Source organism: Mizuhopecten yessoensis, unplaced genomic scaffold (genome assembly GCF_002113885.1).
Source record: "Mizuhopecten yessoensis strain PY_sf001 unplaced genomic scaffold, ASM211388v2 scaffold10871, whole genome shotgun sequence".
Classification (NCBI taxonomy): domain Eukaryota; kingdom Metazoa; phylum Mollusca; class Bivalvia; order Pectinida; family Pectinidae; genus Mizuhopecten; species Mizuhopecten yessoensis.
Genome location: NW_018408763.1, coordinates 519,674 through 534,114, shown reverse-complemented (window position 1 = coordinate 534,114; position 14,441 = coordinate 519,674). Strand labels below are relative to the sequence as shown.

General features: G+C 38.9%; 1 protein-coding gene and 1 long non-coding RNA gene across 2 annotated transcripts in view; one reads left to right on the top strand and one right to left on the bottom strand.

Annotated features, from left to right (window-relative positions):
• The window catches only part of LOC110463186, a 7,651-nt gene extending 4,197 nt beyond the window's left edge, over nt 1–3,454 (top strand). The window contains exons 2-5 of the long non-coding RNA XR_002464357.1: nt 511–623; nt 1,634–1,712; nt 1,974–2,048; nt 2,853–3,454. This is a non-coding gene — a long non-coding RNA (uncharacterized LOC110463186). The remainder of the gene's footprint in view (nt 1–510; nt 624–1,633; nt 1,713–1,973; nt 2,049–2,852) is intronic.
• Nucleotides 1–14,441, bottom strand: part of LOC110463181 — a 494,021-nt gene that overhangs the window by 34,440 nt on the left and 445,140 nt on the right. The gene's annotated exons all lie outside the window — the stretch shown is intronic.

Here is a 14,441-nt window from a genome sequence, read left to right as displayed (position 1 = left end):
GGGGGGGTCTGATTTCAGAAATACAAAAGGCTTGTAATCAACTTTAGATCCCTTTACAGAAATTGTAATATGTATTACTGGGTGGAGACAGAAACATTACCGAATTAATTTTAATATATTATTATTTTCAGTTCCACAGAGTGACCTTCTTTGTATTTGCAATATGATCAAAACCTCAATAATTCAGAAAGCTTACCTGAAATGTAATTTTGTCGAATACTTGCTGGTATATCATTAATTCAGTAAATTGTTTTGAATGTTAAAAATATACATTTTTCGGACAGCTGACCGCGATATATATATACAAATGACCGCATTTTTCTTGAAAATTGTCAGAAAATCAACAAATTCAGCAAGTTTACCAAAGCCAAGCGTGGCAAACAAAACGTCATTACAGAAACCAATCTTCATTCTGTCACAGTGTGTTACATACAAACCATAGACTGTATCGAAATAAATCAAAGATTTAATTTTCTGTTACTAAATGTTTCTGACACTTTCTTATAACAGATACAGGACATTGACACAATTGTGAAGGGAATGATTATTGATTACACTCGAGTGAAGTATTCAAGAACCCAAATAAACACACGAGACTCACTGGAGTTACCTCCCGTCGAACGGTAAGCTAGCCCTGTTTAACAATCTCAGAGCGAGGTAAACAGTTGTTTTGTCCTATATTAACGATTTTAGCAGTAAGTTTACAAGATATAGCAGGAATTTGATAATCTGGGAGATATCGCCATGTTGTATATATATAGCTAAATTACATTTCCCATATGTTTTTGGGTTTTTTTTAACTTTTTTTAACTGCACTCTCTCTTCAGGTAGTAATGTGGCATACGTTTGGTCTTAGATTGTTTTACGTCCTATGAATTATATANACATTAGGTCCTCACCATGCAATTCACATGTCTATTTTAGGATATATTAACCCTTCCCCCCCCCCCCCCCCCCCTTTAACTTTTAAATGCTACTTCCATACAACAATTTAAAAATTTCATCTCAAGTCTGATAAAGTAAACAACACAATAGAAGTTGCTAGCACACGTAAATAGTCATAAGTATTTCAATCTAAGTATTTGAACCTAAACTGTAGTGTTCATATTAATACAACACGTTCTAGAAGTTTAAATCAATTCTCAGTAAAATTACCACCCCCAGTGATAGTATAAACGATAATTGGGAGAAAACCTTATTTTTTTCTCTCAAAATATATGCCTATCTGTAACAAATTATAGATACTTATGACAAGTAAAATTCCTACCAAAAATTGGTGCCCTTTTATGATGGGCAGTGAAAAAAGTCAAACCTTTTATTTGCTCTTCATATATTAAATAACAATATTTTGAAAAATAATTCTTATCAACCTTATACTTTCTCATAAGGTTAAAGTTCTTTTCTTTGAAAATATTATAGTTTTTCTCTCCTATTACCCATACTTTCTGCTTAATTCTGAAATTTCCCATGATAAAAATGTCAACCAGTCCCTGTTTCAAATGCTCAGGCAATTACTAAGAAAAATATTACCTAGTTATCATTAATGAATTGAATTCATGGAACACATCTATTGGTTGCACATATTCATATCATACAAATTTTGATGTATTATTTTCCCATTTTATCCATGTAGGCTATGAAAATCCCACAAACAAAAGCAGAAGAATCCTCAAAAGAAAGATACAGACTGATGAGAGCAATGTAAAGGAAAGGTAATTTGTATTTATGAAACTTGACAGTCCATTAGTTATGCTAGTTAATACAAACAATTTTAAGTGTTACTTTTAGTTGAAAGTAATGCTATAAAGTTATAATTATAAATTCATATGGAATCCTATTAACTGATTCAAAGGTTTTAGGATTAGTGATTATTCCTGGGTATAATTTCCATTTGTACAACCGAAACTTGAATTCCTGTATTTGTCATTAAACTATTAGGCATTAATAAAATCAATATTATTTTCTTACTTTAGATATTCACTTAGGACCAAGGAGACTGGCCAAATTCTTAAAAGAAACTATGCTGATGAGAACAGTTTCATGGAAAGGTATAATTAACTATCAATTTCTTGAAGAATGTAAATAAATATTATTCAAATTATGTTCAGGTCTTACCCACTTGTCCTTAAATGGAGCCTCAGTCAGAGGTCAAAGTTCAACAATGGTAGTAATCGGTACTGAGCTACTGTAACACATATCTACGATATATGTTGGCATACTTGATGTTTACATTGATCATTTGGGTCATAATTTGAGACACGGCCAGGAGTTTACTTCAATAGAAGCCGTGATAAGAACAAGTACTCGGCAACAAAAAAATCTGTTTTCACAAACATTTGAAATTGCTTTGATGTGCAATTCGAAAACATCCCATACCCAGGGTCGTTAACAGAGCCAAGGTTAGGTGTAGAGTTAAACTTAGGCTATGCTAGAATCATATTGAACAACCAGAATGCCCCAATAAGGATCTTCACCATTTTAAAATTGGATATATCTCGATTAAATGTTCCCAAAAGGTGTATTGTTTTCTTTTTATGAAATTAATGTTATTTCTTATCTAGGGAGAAATCATGATTGTTAAGTAAAACAAAGTGAGTAATCAAGGCCCACCTGCCCTTTGGTAAATGATAGTACAATATATTTCGCTTAATATCACTTCTCATATGTCAACTAAAACCATGACATTAACCGGAACTTGACATAAAGAGAAAACATGTTTTTCTGACCATTTCAGGTGTCAAAACGTGGCAGTGACCATATTTAAATGTCGAATTGATATGGTTTTAGCACAGACTTAGATAGCATTTTTCCATGGTGTTTATCTAATTATCATAATTATTTTTGATTTTCAGTCAGCCACTAGTGACAGCAGACCAAACGAAAGACATTGGTGTGCAAACAGATTTGGAGACTGTCAGTTCAAGTATGCAGTGGTGTGACAACAGTCTACAAGATCATGCATACCATATACAAGTACCAGTGAAAATGAAAACGAAATTGCATTTCATTTTATATTTGAATGCACATTAGGATGCAATTAGTACAAAACATTTCTCAATTTGGTTTATTAAATGCTTGAACATTTCTCGCAATCACATTGGTCGGATCCTATACACGTGTCCAGTCCTCGAAAACTCATGTAGACTTGTTTTTATGGAAATTCCCCGCAACCTGTCGCAGCCATAGTTAGACCGAACCGCGATCTGTCGAACGACAGCAGAAGATGGCTGCTGACGACCGGAACGCGATCTGTCAGACGACAGCAGAAGATGGCTGCATCTGAAAATTTCCAAAAGCTACTCGAAGATAAAAACCCTGTTAACACAGTGTCCTCCATGCTTATTTTAAGGAAAATAACCTTGACGATGTCTTCTAAAGCTACGATGCCGAACTGTTGGATGCCAAACTGTTGGATTCAACCCTGGCTAAATTGTACTCGGAGGCAAAACATGGAGAGAAAAAAAAATCAGAACCTTGATTTTTTGGATTTCTTTTTGTTTAAATATATTATAAAACAGTTATTGTTTTTTTTGCTGGTAAATATGATGTGATATGAATAGGAGTTATCTCCCCTACACTGTTTATTTGGATTGTTATGACAGTAACAAAGTTACTAGGCAAATTGAAATAACTTCAGTTCAAGGAGGGTACACATATTTGCACACATCTTTGTAGCAGAACTGGACTTGGTCGATCATCGGCGACCAGGTCATTCAATTGGTAGAGCGTCCGTCTACAGTTTGGAGGGCTCTGGGTTCGAATCCCGGTCTGGCTGTGCATCTCTCTATTTCCTGTTACAAATACTGTTATCCACGGAAGGTGGTATAGGGTCTCGTGTGTCGTCAGGGTCAAAGACTTTGTTGAAGGTGGGAGGAGTGCAGCAGACCTGGACTTGGCCAATCGGCGGCGACCAGTTAGCTCAATTGCTAGATCTCCGTCTAGAGGTCGGAGGCTCCAGGTTCGAATCCTGGCCTGGCTGTGTATTTCTCTTTCTCCTGTCTCATCTTTAATTACTTTAATGATCGGTAAATTGAATTGAACTTTGATATACATACAACATAAATGTATTCTCAAATGAATATACATATGTATCTCCAATTTTAAGTCATCTGATTTAAAGATGTCTGCAAATGATTACTAATATAATGCACATTTGGCCTCACGTATAGGAATGCTGGACATCACAGGAAGACAGAGTCATTTACGGAAACCGAGGCTGGCTCTCGTAAAGACGAGAAGTTGGGATCGCATCTACAGAAGCTGAAGCTAGCTCTCGTTCAGACGAGAAGTTAGGATCGAATCTACAGAAGCTGAAGCTAGCTCTCGTTCAGACGAGAAGTTAGGATCGAATCACTGACACGCAGTAAATTATCTATGGTCAGAGGCTACTGGCTCTCGTACAGACGAGATGTTGGAATCCAACCAATGACACGCCGTGTGTGCTCCCCCACTGCTGACCTGCCACCTTTAGGACATTTTCATAGATCCCAGATGATGTCAATTGAAACATTGTCATAACATCCAACCTTTTTTGGTATTTTGGGGGGCATTTCATTTCATATAATAAAACTTGTGAACAGGTTCTCTTATTTTTGTATGTGGAAGGCTATCGGTGTTTAAATAAAGGGGAATAAAGTATTGGGTTTCCTGTCACATTATCAGCAAAGTGGTTTACTCAGTTGAGAGTTATAGACACTGGGGCCTGAAAATAAGGACATATCGAATATAAGGTTTCCAGTCACAGGCCCATCAAATTAGTTTATACAGCAAGATGTAATAAACACAGATGAGGGACAATTAAAGCACGTCTTTGTACGTTGGTACAAATAAAGCATGCATCACGATTTAGCATCCCCATCTAGGGGCTCATATTCATGAAATCGTTCTCGTGCTCAAGCATGTGTTCTGTGCTCAAACCAACTTTCTTGTAACTTGCTTTAATCAAGTCAAACGATCAAAAAGTCATTGACAAAACAAGATTTTATTTTCACTGATTTTATAACGAGTACAAGAAATTCAGCTTGCGCATAATATCCATGCTTGAGCAAGAGAACAGTTTCATGAATACGGGACCAGATTCTATGCTCAAGCCAAACTTCTTCTTCCGGTGATAATTTGATAAAATCCACGTTTTCCCAATCATTTGGAAGAATGTTGATGAGACTGAAAGCCGAATACCGTTTTTAATATTTACACTTGACCTTTCGGATGTGTCACATGTTTTAAGCGAGTTGAACGAATGTTGGTTTGACCGCAAAATCCATTTATAATGAGCATAACAACGGTTTTCATGAATACGGGCCCTGAGCTACAACGCCATGCAAAACATTGGTATGCGGTTCCCGAAGTGCATGTCTGACAAGTGGGTACTAGTAAATAGATATCCTTTCTTATGAATTTCAGACCAAATTTTCCAATCTTTTAAATTTCGATGAGGGAATCTGGCTTACAACTGAGTTATCTTCATACCGGAAGTACATACCGCCTATGTACAGTCCCATCGCCAAATTTCGTAACGTTTGTTCCGGAAACTTGTATCTCGGATCAAGGTATTCGACCCTTATTTTACAATCAAAGATAGTTATTCTGTACAGAATTCATCTTTAGCCAACAGAAATGGCCGACCTAATCCAGTGTAATGCCGGGTTTAGATAAACGAACAGGCATGCTTTCATCAACCTTGGTCTCGTACACATCATTGCTTCATGATTATGTAACAGGACGGCCAGACCGAGACTCGAACCTGGGATCTTCCGAACTCTAGAGGGAAGCTCTACCTCTTGGGCTACCTGGTCGTCGACGATCGACCCAGTCCAGTTCTGCTACTTACCTTCTTCCTTTTTAAGTTAGAAGACAACACTATTTCCAACCCAGGTTCGGGTACCCCCTGTCAAGCATACACCTTGTACATTGTATTTGAAACAGAGGTTGGTCACAGGCAACACATGTTACAGGAAACACATGTTACAGGCAACACATGTCACAGGCAACACATGTTACAGGAAAAAAGCTATCTATCTGTTTACATATTCGACACTTAATTTCATATACACTGAAATGTTTCAGTATTTTCACGGCCATGTAAGGCAGTTTTGCTTGTACGTAAAAGTGGATGTGAATTTTCTAGAATGACATACAGTATACCCAAAATAGTAATACAATCAAACATGTATTCAGAAACCAACTTCGGGATGTACATAGAAGGATCTCTTATTGTAGGTGGTCTCTAAATACAGGGTGGTCGGTCGGCACAGTGGATATCTAAATACAGGTTGGTCGGTCGGCACAGTGGATCTCTAAATACAGTTCGGTTGGGCGGCATAGTGGGTATCTAAAGACAGGCTGGTTTGTCGGCACAGTGGATCTCTAAATACAGGTTGGTCGGTCGGCACAGTGGATCTCAAAATACAGTTTGGTCGGATGGTGCAGTTGATGTATAAATATAGTCTGGTCGGGCGGTACATTGGATCTCTGAATATAGGCTGGTCAGTCGGCACAGTAGATTTCTAAATACAGTTTGATTGAGTGGCGCAGTTTATCTCTAAATATAGGCTGTTCAGTCGGCACAGTGGATCTCTTTATATAGATTGTTCAGTCGGCACAGCTGATCTCTTAATATAGTCTGGTCAGTCGGCACAGTGGATTTCTAACTACAGGCTGGTCGGGCGGCACAGTAGATTTATAAATAGAGTTTGATTGGGTGGCGCAGTTTATCTCTAAATATAGGCTGTTCAGTCGGCACAGTGGATCTCTTTATATATATTGTTCAGTCGGCACAGTGGATTTCTAAATACAGGCTGGTCGGACGGCAAAGTAGATCTCTAAAGACAGAGTGATCGGGCGGCGCAGTTTATCTCTAAATACAGTCTGGTCGGGCGGCACAGTGGATCTCTAAATACATTTGGTTGGACGACACAGTGGATCTCTTAATACAAGCTGGTCAGTCGGCACAGCTGATCTCTTAATATAGGCTGTTCAGTCGGCACAGTGGATTTCTAACTACAGGCTGGTCGGACGGCAAAGTAGATCTCTAAAGACAGAGTGATCGGGCGGCGCAGTTTATCTCTAAATACAGACTGGCCGGGCGGCACAGTGGATCTCTAAATACAGGTTGGTTGAGCGCACAGTGGATCTCTTAATACAAGCTGGTCAGTCGGCAGAGCTGATCTCTTAAATAAGGCAGTTTTGCTTGTACGTAAAAGTGGATGTGAATTGTCATTTTCTAGAATGACATTTACCCAAAATAGTAATACAATCAAACATGTATTCAGAAACCAACTTCGGGATGTACATAGAAGGATCTCTTATTGTAGGTGGTCTCTAAATACAGGGTGGTCGGTCGGCACAGTGGATCTCTAAATACAGGCTGGTCGGGCGGCACAGTGGATCTCTAAATACAGTTTGGTTGGGCGGCACCGTGGATATCTAAAGACAGGCTGGTTTGTCGGCTCGGTCGATCTCAAAATACAGTTTGGTCGGGTGGTGCAGTTGATGTCTAAATACAGTCTGGTCGGGCGATACATTGGATCTCTGAATATAGGCTGGTCAGTCGGCACAGTGGATTTCTAACTACAGGCTGGTCGGGGCGGCAAAGTAGATCTCTAAAGACAGAGTGATCGGGCGGCGCAGTTTATCTCTAAATACAGGCTTGTCGGGCGACACAGTGTATCTATAAATACATTTGGTTGGGCGGCACAGTTGATGTTTAAATACAGTTTGGTTGGGCGGCACAGTGGATCTCTTAATACTAGCTGGTCAGTCGGCACAGCTGATCTCTCAATATAGGCTGTTCAGTCGGCACAGTGGATCTCTAAATACAGTCTGTTCGGGCGGCACAGTGGATCTCTTAATACAGTCTGGTCGGGCGGCACAGTGGATCTCTTAATACAGTCTGGTCCGGCGGCACAGTGGATCTCTTATTTAACACAGTCTGGTCGGGCGTCACAGTGGATCTCTTATCACAGGCTGATCAGGAGGAGCAGTTGATTTCTAAATCATTCTGGTCGGGCGGCACAGTTGATTGCGCACTCGCCGGGGTTCTCGATTTTCTGATCGGACGTAAGTTATAAGTCACCTGACCGACCACGTGAGTTTATCTGGGTCTTCTGCACCATTAAGTTTTCCGTGTCGCCGAGAGTTCATAACATGCGCATTCCAAACGCTTTAGGCATCCGGCACGACCGACCGTCTCTGGATAGGTTTAACTGTATTTATTCTCCACCAAACATGAAGAGTTACAGTGCAACTGCAAACGAAGAGAAGAATTAGGTACTTGTTGTATAAGTACAAGTAGAGTATGCAAGAAGTGGCCGTTTTAAGAATGGAATTGGTCACAGTATTGTGCAAAGTACTAATATGCTAATTATTTCTTTCACTGGTCATTCCTGAGAATTCAACGCCAATTAAGTTTTTGCCGAAAGAGATAGTTTGCACTTTTAACAAAGCGCCATGCATCGCTTAGGTGTTGTGATGGTCTTGTTAGCGCCAGATCTAATGTATATTGCATCAGACTGACGTCATGATTGGGAGATAAAGAGTTGGAAAACGAATCAGGTGAAGAATATCCGGAATATCGAGTGACATCGGAGCCGGCTTTTTTACGATTGACAGAAATAGCTTATTTCTATATTAAGACGCTGGGAAATCATTATTGAGGAGCATGGAATTGTTTACAGACCATAAACAATCAATGTCCATGTCTGCCATACAAGTGAAAAGTGTCTTCATTCTCACCAGAAGTGGCACTCATTTTTTTCGGTGGATACCAATGTCGCATTGAGGTTGTGCTAATCAAAATCCTACCGCGAGGTGATTCGCCGCTGGAATGCTCACCAAGAAATCGAATACCTCCGCAGTCTCATCAAGTCCCCTTTAAATAATGCATGATAGCTGCTACGGAAGACATAATTGGCAAGAAGAGGTGTATAACGTTGATTTAATTACTCCAAACGAAATTACGCAGATTTCATCGTGGACGGGCTATCGGGCTACCCTACTAAATTATTGACGGCCCACGCACGGGCCGGCTTTATAGCATGTGTACGTCCGGTTTTACCCCGGGGAACGGTGCCACTTTCGGCTGGCGATACTAGTTAGTCCAAGGCTATCCCACAATACCAAGGACAGACAACTCCGTATCAATTACGTCCCGGCTTATCGTGTGAAATGAAACTTGACAATTAAACAAAAATACAGTAAAGCTAGCATGTAAAACGACTGATTTAATTCAATATGAAAAGGAAATATTTGTGTTTGAAAATTAATTCTTACTTTGTAATATAATTATAGCTTCGTGCTTGTATAATTAGTATCGTTCTCAGATTAGTAGGTGTAAATCTTCGAATTGATTTGTGAAACATGAAGTTACAAGTAACCAAGCTTATATTGGTGTTTCATGATTTATTAAAATATATAGCAAGCTAAATTGGTCTCAAATGACAATTAAGACTAAACACGTGTCTACTACTAGATTTCGACATTAAGTAACTGAAAAACTGCTAAATGAGAATGTTTTTATTACCCAATGGTTCAAAAATCTTGTGTTATAGACTGTAGAATTATTTCTCACAGATTACTAGAGGTACGGGTCAGTAATCTAGTATTATAGACTGTAGTATTATTTCTCACTTACTACTAGAGGTACGGTTCAGTAATCTAGTAATATAGACTGTAGAATTATTTCTCACTGATTACTAGAGGTACGGGTCAGTAATCTAGTATTATAGACTGTAGAATTATTTCTGACTGATTACTAGAGGTACGGGTCAGTAATCTAGTATTATAGACTGTAGAATTATTTCTCACTGATGTCTAAAGAGGTATCGGTCATTTTGTCAGTACGAAGTGACAGCAAAACTCTCTTCGCTTGATTGCTATGAAGGTATAGGTAATTTAGTCATTTGAGATTAAAGAGAGTGTTCGCTGATTACTAAGATATATATAACTCTTTGTACGTTTTAGGTTTGATCATCTAAAATTCTCGAACGTATTCCTCACAAACTCGTTCCATCCTTCTCATTCCCTGCCTGCCCGTTCCATTCCCTTCTTTTTTTCTTTCCATTTTCCTTCTTTCCTACTATGCGTTTCTCCTTCCTTTTTTTATTTTTCCTCTATCTATGTCTCCTTCTCTGCTGTCTTTATGTTTCTCCTCCCTCCATATCTTTCCTCTCTCCTTCATTCCTGCTGTTACTTCCCTCCTCTCCTCTCTTCTTCCTTTCCTTCCCTATCTCCCCCATCCCCTCTCTCGCGTAATCCATCAATTTTCCTGCCACTAGAATATGTATAAGTTGGTTTGATGTTAGATGCCGAAAGAACATGTTCAAAACAAGTCATTGTAAGTTAGATTACCAAACTTTCCAGATTAGCTGGGCGGAATGATAAAACCGACCTTTACTTTCCCAGTTTTTGCCTAATTTGCCCGCGAACGTCAATTTTATTGCATTTCGTTTTAAATTATGCATGACAGTTGCTGCGGGGTAGTTACATGAAAAAGAACCAATCAGCATTCATATCGATTAACGCTGCCGAACACCGCGGCGAACGATAGAAACATGTATGCCTTAACTTATGCCGCCTGTCCTCGTCAAGGTGAAATTTTCAAATTACTTTCGTCTAAAACAATTATCCTGGCATTTATGCCTTATCCTGTAATTTCCAAGCGTTTACTTTTGTTTAAAGAAGTGTTTGAGAAACACTATGGAGGTGTGTAGAAGAGATGGGTAGACATCCTATTTGTGTATAAGAGACAGATTTTTCGTGTAGAATATCAATGCCAACGTAGATACTGCATGTTACACTGTTTCCTGTTTCAGTGGTCGTATTTTTCTGCACATCCCTATTTTAAGACAGATAGTGAACATTTTGATTCCTTGAGTTCCTAAATATTTTAAAAAGGCAAATATTGAAATTCACCTTTATATTTAAGCTCGGTATAATTGGAGAATGAGAAGTGTTATAGAGAGTACATACTGTAAACTGGGAAATTTTCGCTGCTGTTTATATTTTCGTCTTTTTCGCCTCTCTAACGAGGGCGAAGTTAGCATTAGAGCGAATACAAGTAAACAGCACAATAAATATAGAAATTAAATGTGAAGGGTGAAATTGACATTGGGTGAAATGTATTTCCTGGGCGAAGGGCGAAAGTTTGATTGGGCGAAAATGTCCCGGTATTACAGTACAGTGGAGTACAGACATGATAAAAGCTTGTTAGAGTCCTTTTGCATATTACTAATATAAGTGTTTCATTTCATATCCGACTCGGGTATTTTCGGCAAATTGAGCTGGTTTCCGATTTTTGCCGAAATAGTCCGAGTGTTTGTCGTTTCCCGGTGCTTTGCTGGCCCGAGAAATTGTCCACTGAGGTCAGTGGCATTTGTAAACCTGCTGCATGCCTTTGTAGTTTACGGTTCATCCTTTGATAGAAACAAGATTAAAGATTGATTCCTGCAAAATTTCAACATTACGTCACTAGTGGTCAGTATCGAATAAAGGGTAATAGCGATAACACAACTAAAAAAGAGAATTGTTTGAATGATAGAACTAAGTTTGCACGTATAAATCCACAAAGGAGACACGAACATGATTATGTTATGTGTCTTATGTCTAGTGTATGAACGTACGAGGTGACTAACATGACCTCTGCCATGATAATCGAAGGGGTTTCCTCTCTCTGTTTCGCTATTTTCATAACAGACACTGAAGAGAGCATTGATCTTCTGTCTCCATTAAATTACTTTGGACTCAAAGCCTTTCTTTTCTCGAGTAAATCTGGTTTTTTCCGTAAGACCGTTGTATCCCTAGGTACTTCCGGTAAAGCCATGGTATCTGCAGGCACGTCCGGTTATGCTATGGTCTCACTTGGAAATCTCTGATAACCCCGTTATCTCTGTAGCCACCTCTGGTTAGGCTGCTGACAGAGTAATGTTTCCGTATGTGGTATATGTGGCTAATTATGACATTTTGTTGTAGAGGCACACAAAAGTGGCCTCCATGTGACGCCAACATCTGGGAAACCATCAAAGCCGGAAGTAAACAAAAATCGCGGCTCAGTAAGCTTTTCCAGTCACATAGTTTTATGTTCCACGCTACACACCGTCACTTCGACTTCTCCGGCTGTTTATGCTGACATCTTCACATTTAGTTAAAGGTATATCATACTTGGTATATCAGTGATGCATGTCTTATCGTTCTGATTCGCCTTACAACACGGATTTATCAGGATTATGTTCATGAAAAACTGTTTGGTTTGGTTTAGTATTGTTTAACGTCCTATCAACAGATATGGTCATTTAAAGACGGCCTCTCCTATGTGCATGTGTGTTTTGGGAGGCTGCGATATGTTCGTGTTTGTCTCCTTGGGATTGCGCGGAACTGATGCCGATTTTATAGTGATACCTCACTGAAACATACTGCCGAAGACACCCAGCAGGACACTCCGGGGTACCCGGTCACATTATACATGACAACGGGCGAACCAGTCGTCCCTCTCCTTAATTGCTGAGCGTTAAACAGGAGTAACATCTTGAAAACTAGGTTTATATCTAGCTATTTTCGCCCATCCAACAAGAAACGTATCAACAGCTTGAGCCCATGGTCAAGATATGCAAATTCATGTTCTGAAATGCATATTCATGTGTTTATGCACATTTCTCACTGTATTTTGAAGACGAAATCGATATTTTTGCTTCCAAAATTTAAACTGTCGGGGGAAATACGAAAAAATCATTAATTTCGGACGTGACATCAAAGATTAAATCAAACTGTTATTTTTGAATTCTATTTCCGCATGTCTATTTTTGTAAATAAAGATCAGTTTTAGGAACACCCCCCGAGCTGGAAACTTGGTCATACACGCGCACGATAGCCGTTATGCATAATACAGTTACGTTATATATGTATGGAAGCCTTTTGGTGACGAGTGGTTCCCTGTGAGTGTATAAGCCCTCCTCCGGAAACTCCAGCTTTCCTCGACCACCAAAACCTTACACGTCCTTAAATGACCATAGCTGTTAAAAGAATGTAAAAACAAACTAAAGTGTGAGTCGGGTTTCTGACGGCTATTGTATTACACGTTATATGTACGACAGCCTTTTGTGACGAGTGGTTCTCTGGGTGAGACGGGTTTCTGACGGCTATCGTATTACACGTTATATGTACAACAGCCTTTTGTGACGAGTGGTTCTCTGGGTGAGTCGGGCTTCTGACGGCTATCGCATAATACCTTATATCTACATTATATCTATGAGACTTTAGTTTGTGGTAGATAGCCTTCGAGTTATTATATGCAGAGAAACGTTTCATAATAATCCGGGTCTGAGATATAATTGGAACAATGTCACTGTGTCTATTATACCATTTAAAATCTGTTTGATCTTATATATATACTAAGCTTTGAAAAGTATGTTGACACTCTCGCGGTTTTTGTGGTAAACGGAAACTTATGCTAAATTGTGACCTTTATGATTCTGTTTATTAAGTCCCCCAAACGATGTGGGGGACTTATTGGTTTTACTCCTCTTCTTCTTCTTCTTCTTCTTCTTCTTCTTCTTCTTCTTCTTCTTCTTCTTCTTCTTCTTCTTCTTCTTCTTCTTCTTTTATCAGAAACCAAATGTTGGATTCCATTGAAACTTCACATGAGTAATGGGGCATGTGCCTAGATGTGCGGGACGCCTTTTTTTTTGCAGATGCACATCCAAGATGGCCGCCGAGCACTCTGATTGGTGGAAATTAAATGTTGCTCAATCTTGCTCAAATTTGGTGTATTTTGCATCATTGTGACAATGGGGGAAGTTTGGGGGACTTCTGTAATGGTCCCCCATTACAATTAGTACTTGTCTTTCCTCTTGCATCTGTTTATATGCTGTAATTCCAGTAAATAAATCCATTCCCTACACATAAATCAAGAAATGTCAAGTTTCGGTATTTCTTATAAACACTCAAACGGAAAATCATTTTCAAAAACGCAATAATGTTTATGACTAAATTCTCGTAGCATTGGGTACGATTTCCGCTACGTGTCACTTGTCCGAATAAACGGAATGATCGGCGAATAACCACACACCCACATCCGGGGCACGTAGGCCACAACATTCACTGCAATTTGTGATATACACTGTTTAATTCACTAATTCTTCCAGTGGATTCTAATCTACAAAACTTCAATCGGACATGGCCAAAGTTTGAAACATTGTATTGCCATTGACATTAACATTGTTATATATCAAAAACACTTCTAAAACTCAATGTTAAATTTCACAGTCGGGCTCCCATTGTTTTATCTATATTTCGTGATGGTCAATTCTTGTTCTTGTGCTTCCAAGATGATTTAAAGTTAACAATGCATCATTATATATATATAGGATATGTATTTGAATTAAAACATTTACTCAAAATTAACGATCGGCCGAGATGTTATCTAATGTTATGAGCGGAGTAATCCCCCC